At 44.5% G+C, this 15,568-nt stretch overlaps 1 protein-coding gene across 2 annotated transcripts in view; it reads left to right on the top strand.

Moving 5' to 3' along the window:
* Positions 1-15,568, top strand: part of garre1 (granule associated Rac and RHOG effector 1) — a 98,411-nt gene that overhangs the window by 23,151 nt on the left and 59,692 nt on the right. The window lies entirely within an intron of this gene.

Here is a 15,568-nt window from a genome sequence, read left to right as displayed (position 1 = left end):
CCACTCATTGATCAAGCACATGGGTTAGCTGAGCGCAGCTAGTGGTCTGGATGGGATGTTAATATTTTTCGTAGTTGCACTATCGATTTATATTATATTCTCAAGTAAGGATGGTGCATGCTGTGGGGGTGTGGAGGAGTTCTCGCCATCTTTTGGCAGGTAGCGATAGTGGGTTTGCCTGGCATTGTGAGAGCAGCACTGAGCTATTACAGTGCATTTTCCCCCGATGATATTTAGGGTCTCACACTGAGTGCTGGTCCAGGAACCCTGCCCTGGGCTGTCATCTGTGGAACAGATTACCTGGGGCTCCTAGGCAGTGCTGGAGATAAACACAAATTGCTGGAGTGACTCAGCGGGCCACGCAGCATCTCTGGAGAAAAGGAATATGTGATGTTTTGCGTCGGGATCCTTCTTCAGACTGAGAGGGGAGAGGGAAAATAGAGGTATGAAAAGGCAGAACAAATCAGAGCCAGCACCAATGACTCAAGAAAGACAGAACCCATAAATAGTTAACAGTAAACAGAAAGCGGGTAACTATAGACCGGTTAGTCTAACATCGGTGGTGGGTAAAATGTTAGAGACAATTATTAAAGAAACACTAACGGGGCACTTGGATAAACATGACTTCATCGGACAGAACCAGCATGGTTTTGTGAAGGGGAAGTCCTGTTTAACGAATCTGCTCGAATTCTTTGAGGAAGTAACAACCCGGGTGGATAAAGGGGAACCGGTGGATGTGGTATACTTGGACTTCCAAAAGGCTTTTGACAAGGTGCCACATAAAAGACTATTGCTAAAAATAAAAAATTCTGGAATTGGGGGTAATATATTAGCATGGGTAGAGGATTGGCTAACAAATAGGAAGCAGAGAGTGGGGATAAATGGTTCATACTCGGGATGGCAACCGGTAACTAGCGGGGTTCCGCAAGGGTCGGTGCTGGGACCCCAGTTGTTCACAATTTATATAAATGATTTGGAGGAGGGAACCAAGTGTAATATATCAAAATTTGCGGACGATACAAAAATGGGAGGAAAAGTAGGGGATGAGGAGGATAGGAAGAGTCTGCAAAAGGATATAGATAAACTAGGTGAGTGGGCAACAACTTGGCAGATGAAGTTTAATACTAATAAATGTGAAGTCATTCACTTTGGGAAAAAAAATGATAGGGCAAGTTATTTTCTAAATGAGGAGGAGCTGCGTTGTAATGCAACGCAAAGGGATCTAGGGGTATTAGTACATGAATCACTAAAAGTTAGTATGCAGGTGCAGCAAGCAATCAGGAAGGCCAATGGAGTTTTGGCCTTTATTGCTAGGGGGATTGAGTATAAAAACACGGAGGTCTTGCTGCAGCTGTACACAGTATTAGTGAGACCACATTTGGAATACTGTGTACAGTTCTGGGGTCCATACTTAAGAAAGGATGTACTAGCCCTGGAGGCAGTGCAGCGAAGGTTTACAAGATTAATTCCTGCAATGAGGGGATTGACATATGAGGAAAGGTTAAGTAGGCTGGAACTCTACTCTTTGGAGTTTAGAAGAATGAGAGGCGATCTCATTGAAACATATAAGATCGTGAGGGGCCTTGATCGGGTGGATGCACCGAGGATGTTCCCAATGATCGGGGAAACTAGAACTAGGGGACATAGTTGCAGAATAAGGGGGGGCTCTTTTAAAACTGAGATGAGGAAGAACTTCTTCACCCAGAGGGTGGTTAATTTATGGAATTCACTGCCCCAGGGAGCAGTGGAAGCAGAAACTTTAAATATATTTAAGACTAAAATAGATGTTTTTTTAGCTGCCAAGGGGATAAGGGGCTACGGGGAGAGGGCAGGGATATGGACCTAGGTATGGTTAGTATAGTAAGACCTGAGTGATCTCCTGGACAAGTGTCGATCGCCTAGATTGGGGTCGGAGAGGAATTTCCCGGATTTTTTTCCCGAATTGGACCTGGGTTTTTATCCGGTTTTTTGCCTCATAGTCCATTGTTGGCTGTGGAAGAGGTGATAATGAAGAGATACAAATAGTGAAACTAGCAAGACAAGCAAGATTAAACTAGCAGTGCTGGGCACGATTGAGATGACGGATGATGCCCCCAGCTTCATGCTTGCCTCATAAGTCATGAAGGTTTTGGTTGATAGATACAGCACGGGAATAGGCCTTTCAGCCCATTGAATCCATGCAGACCACCGGCCTCCTGTTTACACCAGCCCAATGTCATCCCATCCCACCAGGCACTCCCTACACACCAAGAGCATTTGTACAGAGGGCCAATGAACCCACAAACCCTGCCGGTCCAGAGCAAGGCTGGGTCGGAGAGTGAACTGGGGTCTGCCCTTCCATACACCCGAGGTCATACAACCTTTGTTCCCCCGGAGGTGTCCAGGGGAACAAAGGTTGACCAACAAGGAGAGGGACGTCCGTTCGCTGGATGATCCAAGGAAGGCGATGGATGGAGGTCCTGCAGCAGCATGGGGCTTGCCAGGATTGGGCACCGCTCTTAAGACTTAGAGCGCGTACTGGACTTTGAAAATTGCTCCAAAACATGGTGTCATGCAGTCTCAATGGACTATTTCTGCACACTTAGTTGAGGGGGATTGTGCTGGGTATGGCAATACTTTGCAGAACTGTATGCGATAAAATAATTTCACTGTGCATTTGCACACATGACAATAAAGCACCCTTAGCGTCCCTGGGATGTGGAGGAATCCAGAGCACTTGGTGGAAACCCAGGCGGTCTAGGGGAGAACATGCAAACTCTACACAGACAGCACCCGATATCAGGATCGAACCTACTCTACCTGCTGCCCCACTGTGCTGCCCATGGCTGGTCAAATGAAAGATGAAAGGGGGAAAAATTGATGGCAGACAAAAATAGCCAGTGCTGATTCAGACAGAACGAAATGAAGAGCTATTTCAAATCTGATATTGCTTCCTACAGACTTTTATGCACGCAAGCCAAGAGGCCTCGGCCAACACCTGATCAATCTGAGGAAGGGTCCTGACCTTCAGTGGCAGAGAAAATAATTTACTGTGGGCGGCACAGTGGCGCAGCGGGAGAGTTGCTGCCTCAGCACCAGAGACTCTGGTTCGATCCTAACTGCAAGGACTGTCTGTGTGGAGTTCTCCCTGTGACTGCGTGGGTTTTCACCGGGTGCTCTGGTTGTCTAGCGTGTGTAGGATAGAACTAGTGAACGGGTGATTGCCGGTCGTGTGGACTCAGTGGGCCGAAAGGCCTGTTTCCAAGCTGTATATCTAAACCACAGTGCCATATCCCATAATATTTGGGACAAAGACCCATTTATTTATTTGCCTCTGTACTCCACAATTTGAGATTTGTAATAGAAAAAAAATCACGTGGTTAAAGTGCTCAGTGTCAGATTTTATTGAAGGCCATTTTTATACATTTTGGTTTCACCATGTAGAAATTACAGCAGTGTTTATACAAAGTCCCCCCATTTCAGGGCACCATAATGTTTGGGACAAATGGCTTCACAGGTGTTTATAAGTACTCAGGTATGTTAATTACCTCCTTAATGCAGGTATAAGAGAGGTCTCAGCACCTAGCCTTTCCTCCAGTCTTTCCATCACCTTTGGAAACTTTTATCGCTGTTTATCAACATGAGGACCAAAGTTGTGCCAATGAAAGTCAAAGATGCTGTTATGAGACTGAGAAACAAGAACTGTTAGAGACATCAGTTAAACCTTAGGCTTACCAAAATCAAATGTTTGGAACATCATTAAGAAGAAAGAAAGCACTGGTGAGCTTACTAATGGCAAAGGGACAGGCAGGTTCAAGGAAGACCTCCACAGCTGATGACGGAAGAATTCTCTATATAATAAAGAAAAATCCCCAAACACCTGTCCGACAGATCAGAAGCACTCTTCAGGAGTCAGGTGTTGATTTGTCAATGACCACTGTCTGCAGAAGACTTCATGAACAGAAATACAGAGGCTACACTGCAAGATGCAAACCACTGGTTAGCTGCAAAGATAGGATGGCCAGGTTACAGTTTGCCAAGAAGCAACCACGGTTCTGGAAAAAGGTCTTGTGGGCAGATGAGACGAAGATAAACTTATATCAGATTGATAACAAGATATGGAGGAAAGAACGAACTGCCCAAGATCCAAAACATACCACCTCATCTGTGAAACACGGTGGTGGAGATGTTGTGACCTATGCATGTGTGGCTGCTGAAGGTACTGGCTCAATTATCTTCATTGATGATACAACTGTTGATGGTAGTAGCAAAATGAATTCCGAAGTGTATAGTCTGCTCAAGTTCAAACAAATGCCTCAAAACTCATTGGCCGGCCGTTCATTCTACAGCAAGACAATGATCCCAAACATACTGCTAAAGCATCAAAAGAGTTTTTCAAAGCTAAAAATGGTCAATTCTTGAGTGGCCAAGTCAATCACCCAATCTGAACCCAATTGAGCATGCCTTTTATAGGCTGAAGAGAAAACTGAAGGGGACTGCCCTCAAAACAAGCATAAGCTAAAGATGGCTTCAATACAGGCCTGGCAGAGCATCACCAGAGAAGACACCCAGCAACTGGTGATGTCCATGAATCACAGACTTCAAGCAGTCATTGCATGCAAAGGCTATGCAACAAAATACTAAACATGACTACTTTCATTTACATGACATTGCTGTGTCCCAAACATTATGGTGCCCTGAAATGGGGGAACTATGTATAAACACTGCTGTAATTTCTATATGGTGAAACCAAAATGTTTAAACATGGCTTTTATTAAAATCTGACAATGTGCACATTAACCACATGTGCTTTTTTTTCTTTTTTTTTTTTTCTATTACAAATCTCAAATTGTGGAGTACAGAGGCAATTAAATAAATGACGGTCTTTGTCCCAAACATTATGGAGGGCACTGTGTATTAATCAGTGATTTTTGATGGTTGCTAATGGTTTGAGAACAGAGATGAGATGGGGCAGTCACGGGCAGGAGGATGCTTTCAGCTTTGCCTCAAACAATCTCTACTGCTGCATCTGTAGGAGCATTGTTCACCTGCTGTCATGACAACTGCTGATAGTAGTCCTACAACATTCGCATTCCTAGTGTGTGTCTTGTTCTAAAAATAAACCACGGAGCTTCGCTTTACAGAAGCTCTGATCTCAGCACAAGTCTGCAGTGGAAGGTGTGGTCTCGGCTGCCTCTGGATACCAGTTTGGTTTTGAGTTAAAATTGAAAATCAGAGAATTTTTCACAAACACCGATTAATCAACCCGTCTGTGTCTGGCCCATCGCACCCTCGTGGTCGGCTGCGGGAGGCACTCCCCCAGGGAACAAATGTGAACAGGAGAGGAGATGGAGACCCACAACAGTCTGGGACTTGCCTAGAACTGGAGCGTGGACTTTGAAAATGGCGCCTAAATATGGTGCCTCTTGCATGCGGGCACAGTAGACTATCTCTGTACACTTGCTAATGGGAGATCAGTATGGCAATACTCTGCTGGACTAGAAAAATAATTTAACTGTGTTAGCTCTTCGCACAAGTGACAATAAAAGCACCATTGAACCCATTGCCGGGTGCTATCATAGATAGTGAAGATGGTCATCAAAATCACTGCAGTGTCTTGATCAGATGAGCAAGTGGGCTAAGGAGTGGTTAATGGAGTTTCATGCATAAGTGTGAAGTGTTGCACTTTGGGAAGTCAAACCAGGACAGGACCTTCACAATGAATGTTTAGTTTATTATCACTGGTTTAGTGTCACCATGGTACAGTGAAAAACCCTTGGGAGCTATCCGGTCAGCAGAAATACATTTGAATCGCATGTGGGCGGGTACCTGATAGAGAAAGGTTTAGAGGCATCTGGGCCAAATGTGGGTAGGTGGAGCTGGTGTACATTCAGCATCTTGGTCAGCATGGGCAAGTTGGGCCAAAGATCTGTTTCTGGATTGTATGACTTTTATTCAATGAATAATTGAATCCTACTTTAACGTAAAGCTCCCTCACCTTGACTTTATCTGAAGCCCTGGTGGTGTGTCCCAACTCTTCATCCCAACCCCTCATGTCACCACCCATCGACACTGGCTCTTAGTCCACATATTCCATCTTTCACTTCCTCCGGGCTGGGTGATCAATGGTCGGCATGGGCTTGATGGGCCGGAGGGCCTGTTCATGGTTTATCTTTCAATGTCAAACCTTCAGTCCTTTAATCTTTGTCCTTTTCCCAATTGATTAAAAGACTCTATCTGTGCCTCTCATAATTTTATATACTTCTATCACGTCCCCCCGCAACCTCCTACAATCTGCAGTAACAATCTACGTTTGTCCTGCCTCTACCTCTAGTTAGTACCCTCCAATCCAGGAACAGATTTGGTAAACCTCTTTTTGCACCCTATCCAAAGGCTCTACATCCTTCATGAGGATGAGTAAATGAGGCAAGCAGAGCTACTTACAGTACTCTAAACGGATCAAACATGTGTCTCTGGGGCTGTGAGGGAAGAGGTCTATTAGCTGCACCACTACATCACCCTAAAATCTTGTGTCCTATCATCACAGTGTAGGCAAAGGGTACATTTTTGGCAGACACAAATGGTGGAGTAACTCAGCGGGTCAGGCAGCATCCCCGGAGAGCATGGATAGGCGATGTTTTGAGTCGGAAATCTTCTTAAGACTGATTGTAGGGGGGCAGGAAAGAAAGCTGGAAAAGAAGGGTAGGGCAGAGCATGGGCGGTAACAGGTGAACATGGTCGAGGGGATAATTTGACGGGCAGATTTGATACATTGTTGTTTATTAAGGGTTTTAAGTAAAGAGCGATGATATCAAGCCCCACTGAGAGTACGACACAGTTCTTGGTCTTCTTACACAAGAAATGATAGACTTGCCTTGCAGGGAGTGTAGCGGGGTCCTATGCCCAATCGCTGTTCAGTACTCCTCCCTTACTTTCTCCGGCCATTATGGAATCCACGTGTCTGCAGACAGTGACGTTAACTATCGGGGACGGCTGTGATTGACTGGGTATCGGAAGCAGCAGAGATTGATGTTCAGCGTGTTGCATCAGTGAAAAGCCAGAGGGTTTATGGGGAGGGTGGATCTAATTATCATTTAAGGAATTGGTGCAGTTATAAAAGAAAGCTAGAAATTTGGCATGAGGTAGGCTTCTAAAACAAAAGGAAATAGCAAGATTGCTGTTGCTTTTGGTCACAGTTCCCCACCCTCAATAATCCTGGTGAATTGGTGATGTAGGTTTCAGAGGACTGAGCCTCTCTTTTCCACTGGAGCAGCTCATGCTGGCTGTGTTGGGGGCAGTAGATTTTGGCTGTTGTTACCGCTCTTCTATTCCTCATTCGTACAGGTTGATAGGTTCATACCTGTCTGCATCCTTTACATTGGCGAGACCAGGCATAGACTCAGCGGCTGTTTCGTTGAACACTTGCACTCAGTCTGCCGAGGCCTGCAGGATCTGACCTGCTGAGCTACTCCAACACTGTGTGTCTTCCCTCTTTATATTTAAAAAAAAAATCTTCTTGCTTGGAAACAAGCCCAATATTGATTCCAATCCTAATTGAAACTGTTTTCATTGAAGACTCATAAATCAAAAAAGGTTTGGATGAACGGTTTTCTGAGGATGGGTCAGTAATTTGCGCCGGGGACCCTGTTTTTGAAATGCTGTCACTGTTGTGGAAGGGTGAACAGGCAGAATTGATGCCCAGAACCCTTCCAGAACTGACAGGGATGATTGACCAGGTAATCTGCTTGTAATAGTCCCCTGATGCTCTTCAGAGTACTGTGTTGTTTTAGTGCCTTCTATAATGGGCTACTTGAATCTTACCCTGCCAATGTTTCCTACATTCATCATCTGGTAAATCCAAACCCCTGGTCTCTTTTTGTGGTTTTTTAATTAAGTTTCAGGGAATTGGGTTTTTAAATTGGTTGATTATACTCTGATCAAAGACTGATCATAAACTGACTGACTGAGGATGTTGCCAGGATTTGAAGGACAGAGCTTCCCTCAATCCTGGCAACAAAAGTTTCCCGTCGATTCCTATTAAATCATTCCACTCTCACCTTACCTTTGGCCTCTGTTTCTTGATTCCCCTGCTCTGGGTAAAAGACTCTGTGCATCTACATTATCTATTCCACTCATCATCTTATCACTTCGCAGCCTCCTGTGCTCCGAGGAATAAAGTCCGAGCCTGTCCAACCTCTCCCTCAAGCTCAAGCTCTCAAGTCCTCGCAACATCTAGCACTATTTGGAAGTTCTAGAGTTGGATTTAATAATAAAAATGCAAATTGTCCCAAGTTAGTAGGGTGTGGATGAGCAAGTGGGATAACATAGTGTGAGCTGGGTGATTGATGGTCGACATGGACTCAGTGGGCCGAAGGGCCTGTTTCCACGCTGTATCCTTAAGCGAAGAGGCCTGAAGCAAGGTTTATAATCTCTGTTCCTGTTCCAGGGTGAATCCTGTCTGAAGGTTCCTGATCCTAAACACCGTTTGTCCATTCCCTCTATAGAAGCTGCCTGACCCACTGAATTCCTTCAACACTTTGTGTTTTGCTTAAAATTCCAGCTTCTGCAGTTTATTGTGTTTCCAGTTATTTTATCATTTAGTTTCCCTCAGTCCAGAGGTAAAACGAATTGCAACTGTAAGAGTTATGGCTTTCAATGCATTAAATTAGTTATTCCATTTAATAATGAGGGAGCACCATGTAAGGTTGCCAACAGCTTGGTTTTGATTCTAATGGCTTATCTCACGACTAGATTATAGTTTGTCTTGTTGATTTGACATGCATCTTAAAATCTAATATTCTACTGTTCATAATTCTAAGTAACGAACCATGGGCAAATGTTTTTATGTTTAGCTCAGATCTCTACTGCTGTATCTTTCCTCCCCCCATCGCTCTTGCCCATCACCCCCTTCCCACCCAGCCAGTGACTAGCTGAACAGCTCTGCTGTCTTCTGTTTTATTCCACTTTTCCAGAGTTTACAGAAGTTTACTTTACAATCTTCCCCGTGCTCTTTTCACAAGCAAGAGCTTCCGTCCGATTAGGGAGGGAAAATAATTTTTATTGAATGGTTCATTCAAAAGTCAGTAGTCACTGTGACCATCTGAAATCCCTAAAGTGTAGTAAACTCTACTCTGCGGTAAACTCTGAAGTTCGTACAGAAAAGTACATGCACTATAGTTTTTTAATTTATATCTGCTCATAGCCTCATAGCCCCCTGTGACGGCCGCCACGGCCACTTTTCAACTGCGCTTGTCCGCGCCCGTGCTGCGATAGCGACCGTCGCCGCCATGTTGTAGAACTTGAAGGAGCCCAGCGGAGTGCGCAGCACGACTTGATCACGTGTTCAACGGCTTCAATCCAGAGCCCTGGGGGGTGGAGTGCGGCCTGAACACGTAACTGGACCTCGTGGAACACAGTGCCCCTGCGCGTTGAAAATTCTGCGCAACTTGCCGCGAGGAGCAAAGGCATTGTGACGTCATCCAGCTCGCCTCAGCACGTTAGATTTCAAAAATGTCAGAATGATGAACAATTTCAGTAAAAAACTCTAGAAACAATTAATCCAATTTTCAGATGAGGGGATTTTTGAGATCATGAGATAAATCTCTACCGGAATAGGTAAATATTTCACCGTTACCGCGTCGGGTTTTCGAGAAAACATCTGAATCAAAGAAAAAGTTCAAGCAAGCAAACATCCCCATAAGTAAACATCCAAGATCAGAGTTTTATATTATAATAGATGAACGTGGCTCTCGGGTGTCAAGTTGCTGACTGAGCTATGGCCTCCTTTGTCTACCCTCTGCCAACTAACCCTTCAAATCTTGGCTCTGTGTCTCCTAACTCGCACCAAGTCCCGTCCACCCATCGCCCACTGTGTACTGACCCAATTTAGATTTCCGTTAAACTTTTTAAAATTCCTTTCTCTTGACTCTCGGCGGTTTGCCTTTTCCTTTCTCTGATCTCTTCTGACTTCTTTGTCTTCCTCTGTTTCTGCCTTTTTGGACAAGTCCTTGAGGTAACTTGCTGTCAGATTTCAGAACTGCTCCTGTGCATCAAGGATGCTGCATAAAAACGCGATGCAAAGTACTGTGAGCGCATGGCCTGGGGCATGGGCTGGGAAGCAGCGGATAATGCATTTGTATAGCAACTCCTGCCTCAATGCTCTACATATGAACATCCTGTGGGTTCCGGTTTCTTAGCGTGTCACGTTGATTATTTACAAGCATAGTCTGTTTTAGGCCCTCTTCGTACTGATTTTGTTTTAAAAAGAAAATTGAATATGATTGTATAAGTGAACACTAATCCTGTAATTACCAAGAAACAGATGGCTTACTTAGACTTGCACTTAATACCTAGCCAAAATGTTACGCTAGGCAGCTTATAAACCATAGGGTGATTTTTGCTGAGACTTTAATCTTTCCACAGTGTTTTGCCTGCTGCCTTCGCCTCATTGCTGAAGAAGGTTGCTTGCTGGGGTTTTGCTCTACGGGCAAATGTGATCAGTCACTTAGATCGGCTTGAATCTTTCCAGCATATGTTCGCCCTTGGCATGGGCACTGGGCAGTGAACTGCTGTGGGACCTCCTCTCCCCTCCTCACTGTGCCCCCCATCACTTAACCTGACCGCTATTGTATAAGCAACATCACCAGGCCCGACGGTGCCAGACCTGGTTTCCTTGGTGGTTTACAATGAATAATTGCTCTGCCTGTTGGGTTGGACCTGCTTGGTAGTGGCCCGAAGTGCTAGGTTCTCTTCACTGCCACAGTGCATATCTCTCATCGATGGTCTCTGTTTTCATGCTCGTTATCAGCTCGGGCAAAACCAGGTTTACTGAAATCTATTTCGCAACTTTGTCATAAATGAAAGACTGGCTTGTTTTAGTTTTAGAGATACAGCATGGAAACAGGCTCTTTGGCCCACCGAGTCTGCGCCGACCAGTGTGGGAGGGAACTGGAGCACCTGGAGAAAACCCACACAGGTTATGGGGGGAACGGACAAACTGCATACGGATGGCACCCGTCATCAGGGTCAAACCCGGGTCTCTGGCACTGTAAGGCAGCAGCTCTACCGCTGAGCCACTGTGCTGTTTGTGTTTCAATATCTTCCTAACCTTGGAGCACTTTCAAAGGGTAGTCTCTTTATGTAATGTGGGAGCTGCTTCCTCCCTGTTCAGCCTACTGAACTGACCTCCCATTAGCTAGGGTGTAGCCCCAATCCTCCAACCTACTTCGTTGTGGCCTTTGCACTTATTTATCCGCACTTTCTTGATAGCTGTAACACTATATTCTGCTTTCTGTTATTTTTCTCTATGCATTAGCAAGATGGAAATATCAAATACTAGAGAGCATTGCTTTGAGGTGAGAGTGGCAAAGTTTAAAGGAGATGTGTGGGGGCAAGTTTTTACACAGAGGGTGGTGATGCCTGGAATGTGCTGCTGGGGTGGTGGTGGAGGCAAATGTTAGAGTGGTGTTTTAGAGACTTTTAAGTAGGTACATGGATATGCAGGGGGGGGGAGGGTGTATATTGCCCACGTGCAAATAGAGGTTAATGGCATGTTTTACATGGACATTGTGGGCTGAAGGGCCTGTTTTTGTGCTGTTCTATATACTAATAATAAACCAATACTGTGATGATGAAGCTGCTGGATAGTAAAGAGCCAATGAATGAAGTGAAGAGGATGTTTCCACTCGCGGGAGAGTCCCAGGACCAGGAAGCACAACCTCAGAATAAAAAGGCGTACCTTTAGAAAGGAGATGAGGAGGAATTTATTTCGTCAGACGATGGGGAATCTGCGAAACCCATTGCCACGGACAATTGTGGAGGCCAAGTCATTGGTATTTTTGACGCGGAGATTGAGTGATTCTTGATTAATAAGGGTATCAAAGATTACGGGGAGCAGGTCGGAGAATGGGGTTGAGAGAAAACAAATATCAGCCATGATTGAATGAGCAGAGTAGACTAGATGGGCTGAATGGCCTAATTCTGCTTTTATGAAGTTATAAATCTGCAGTCCTGAGTGACCTGGGCTTGAGCACGACTCCAGCCAGACCAGTGTGCTTGTCTCTGCTCCCCCCTGAGGTCAGCTGGCAAGGTACCTGGATTCATCAAACTGTCCATGAAGTGGTTCAGAACACGTGGCTCATCTCCATCAGGAAGTTACTCTTGCAATGGGCAAAGAGCGCGGACAATTCAATAAAGGATTGCTATTCAGAAAGCCCAAATTTAGAATTAAACAGCTGGAATATGGTGAATGCTCCTCTGGGTCAGGTGCAGATTTAAATGTTCTCTGCAATGTTTAAATTGTGTAGTGGGAGACAAGTGTCTAATCTGCAAATCAGTCTGAATGCACAAACTGTTATACATGGGTTGGGAATGCAGTTTAAGTTACGTGGCTAACACAAGATAACTTCTTGTTGGCAAACTAATTCTCCCACTGGTTAAACTGGGTGGGGGGAGCGTAAATTAAAAATATTTTGCAAGGAAGAGTGCTGGAAATGTCGTTGTTGTAAGCGCTACTGACTTGTTGCTTTTGGCTGGCAAACAAAAAAAATGTCAAAATCTTATAACTAAGTTGTTTCCATATTACTCAGAAAAATGTTGAAAGATGGAAAGGAAATTAGTTTTACCAGGTGTTGCCCTATCCCGGACATTAAGAGTTGATGCGTTACAGTCGTACAGCACAGAAACCAGCCTTTCTACCCAACCTGCCAATGCTGAACAAGATGCCCATCTAAGCTAGTGGCATTTGGCCCATATCGCTCTAAACCTTAGTACCTGTGCAAATGTCTTCCAAATGTTGTTCTTCCACCCGCTTCAATCTCCTCTGGCAACTTGTTCCATGTACCCACCATCATCTGTGGGAAAAAGTTGCCACTCAGATTCTGATTACATTTTTTCCCCCTCACCTCAAACCTATGCCATCTAGTTCTCCTACCTGCGTAAAAGAATCTGTACATTCACCCTATCTATTTCTCTCGTGATTTTACCGACTATAAGACCACCCCTCAGCCTCCTGCAGTCCAAGGAATAAAGTCCCAGCCTGCACAACCGCTCCTTATAGCTCTGCTCATGTGTCCTGTCAGCATCCTCGTAAATGTTCTCTGCATTCTTTCCAGCTAAATGGCATATTTCCTGTAGCAATGTGACCAAAACTAAGCACAATACTACAAGTGTGGCCTCACCAACGTCTTTTTCCACATTCCAATTTGTATACTCAATTTCTCTTTTGGGGAGAATGGATAACAAACTTAGGGCAATGGTATTTCTCTGGGAGTAGGCATAGACACAATGAGCTGCATGGCTCCTGAGTGGTAGGGGAAGTGTTAAAGGGTTTTTGAAATGATTTCGTTGTGGAAAAGAATGTGAACTGTTTAGTTTAGAGATACTGTGTGGAAACTGGCCCTTCAGCCCATCAAGTCCATGCTGGCTACTGATCACCTGTACACTAATTTTATGTTATCCCACTTTTGTGACTGCCATACTAGGGGCAATTTACAGAGGCCAATTAAACTGCAAACCTGCACATCTTTGGGATGTGGGAGGAAACCAAAGCACTCGGCGAAAACCCACACGGTCACAGGATGAGTGTGCAAACTCTGCACAGACAGCACCTGTAGTCAGAATTGAACCCAGGTCTTAGGCTTTGAGATAGCTGTTCTACCGTTGCGCACTTTGCCGCCCAACTTTTTTTTTACTGCCACCACTGCGGAACTGTTCAGCATGTTAACTTGTTCCCCGATCACATTCTGATGCAGTGGGCAGCATTTGGCTGTGTGCTACATGTACAGATTTCTTTCCCCCGGAGTCGCCTGTTTGCATTTTCTGTCAGGTCTGCTGATTAATTCATGGGAGGTTTGAGATAAAATGTTCAGAATTAAATCTGCTCACTGGTGGACAATAAACAAGTCAAACAAGGAAGAATCAAAACCTCTTTGTTTATCTCTCGGAATTCTGCAGTCAGGGTTCACAGTCCCTCGGTATGTCTAGAATGTGCAGTTTGTTCATGAGCTGGTGTTTGATGCCAGAATTATAACAAGAATGAGAATGCTCTCTGTTTTAGGAAGATGCAGATTTCTGAGGGCATATTCACTCACTGCACTAATCCCAGCGATTTGAGTTCATCTCCTGCCATAGATCTCTAGGTTTTATTTCTAAAAAAGACAAAGTGCTGGAGTAACCCAGCAGGTCAGGCAGCATCTTTGGAGAACATGGATAGGTGATGTTTTGGGTCGAGACATTTCTGCAGACTGATTGTAGCAGGGGCAGAAAACTAATCTAAGCTAGTCCTATTTACCTGGGAAGGATTTGACCCGAAACGTCAGCTATCCATGTTCTCCAGAGATGCTGGCTGCCTGACTCACTGAGTTATTCCAGCACTTTGTCCTTTTTTTTTTGTAAACCAGCATCTGCAGTTCCTTGTTTCGAGATTTTATTTCTATTGACTTCACATTAAGGTAGTACAAATCCATTTACAATTTGAGGAGAAGTCTTTGATTTGAAGAGATGAGGATGAGGTAACTGGTGCAGACACACTTAAGGGAAAACTGGTTAAATATTGCAAGGAACAGAGGGCATTTTTGAAGGAAGTTTGTGTGAAGTACAAACTTTGGTGTTCACCTGCGGGGCTGAATGGTCTGTTTCTACGCTGTGAATTCTGCTCATCACTTGTTGCCAGGAATTACCAGGAATGAGGAAAGGAAGGGTGAAGATGATGCGATTAGAATAGGGCAACAGTATGGGAATTCTAATGGCAAAGTATATTGATTGCAGTGGAGAGGGAGGTCGGGTTGTGGGCCTGCAGCAGCCTGGGTCTTGCCTGGGCTTACTCTAAGGACCACTGGACTTTTTTCCCCCCTAAACGGTGCCAAAATATGGTGACAGCATTTGTGGTTGTGCAAAAGAATGTCACTATGCTGTGCATATGTGACAATCAAGAACCACCGAACCACTGTGTCTTGTAGCATCTTGAAATGTACCTAACCCTTTAAATATATATTCAGCTACTTGACCTCTGCAACCCTCCATTAGAGTGAGTCAATCATCTTGGTGAAAAAAAATATTTTATCTCAATCCTAAATTACACTTCCCATACCTGGAAGCGTAACTCCTTGTTCTAGACACTTCAGCCAGGAGAACATGCTCCCTGTTTCCTAACAAACTCGCCAAGTTGACACTTTGTCATTGGGTCCATTTTATTCTTTAAAGCTCTAATGAACGCAAGGCTAGTCAAGTGGAAAGATATCCTTTCTTGTGTAATGTGCCTGCACTCAATATTCCAGCTGTGTTCTCTCCAACTCTTCTAGGTGCTCCATAATTGTAACAACGCATCTTTAGGCTTAGGTTTTTTATTGTCGTGTGTACTGAGGAACAGTGAAAAGCTTTGTCTTGCATGCTAACCAATCAGACCAAACAATGCCATACATAAATACATTCAAATTAAACTCAAGTGCAGTTGGTGGGCAAAGTACAAGATACTGAGGGCAGAGTATAGTTTTCAGCATTGTAGAGCATGTTCCAGAGACAAAGTCCATTGTCTGCAAAGGAGTAGAGGTGAATCGGACAGTGTCCTGGTTTATGGAGGAACCGTTCGGAA

This window comes from Amblyraja radiata, chromosome 17, assembly GCF_010909765.2.
Source record: "Amblyraja radiata isolate CabotCenter1 chromosome 17, sAmbRad1.1.pri, whole genome shotgun sequence".
Taxonomy (NCBI): domain Eukaryota; kingdom Metazoa; phylum Chordata; class Chondrichthyes; order Rajiformes; family Rajidae; genus Amblyraja; species Amblyraja radiata.
This window is presented reverse-complemented; position numbering and strand designations above follow the sequence as displayed.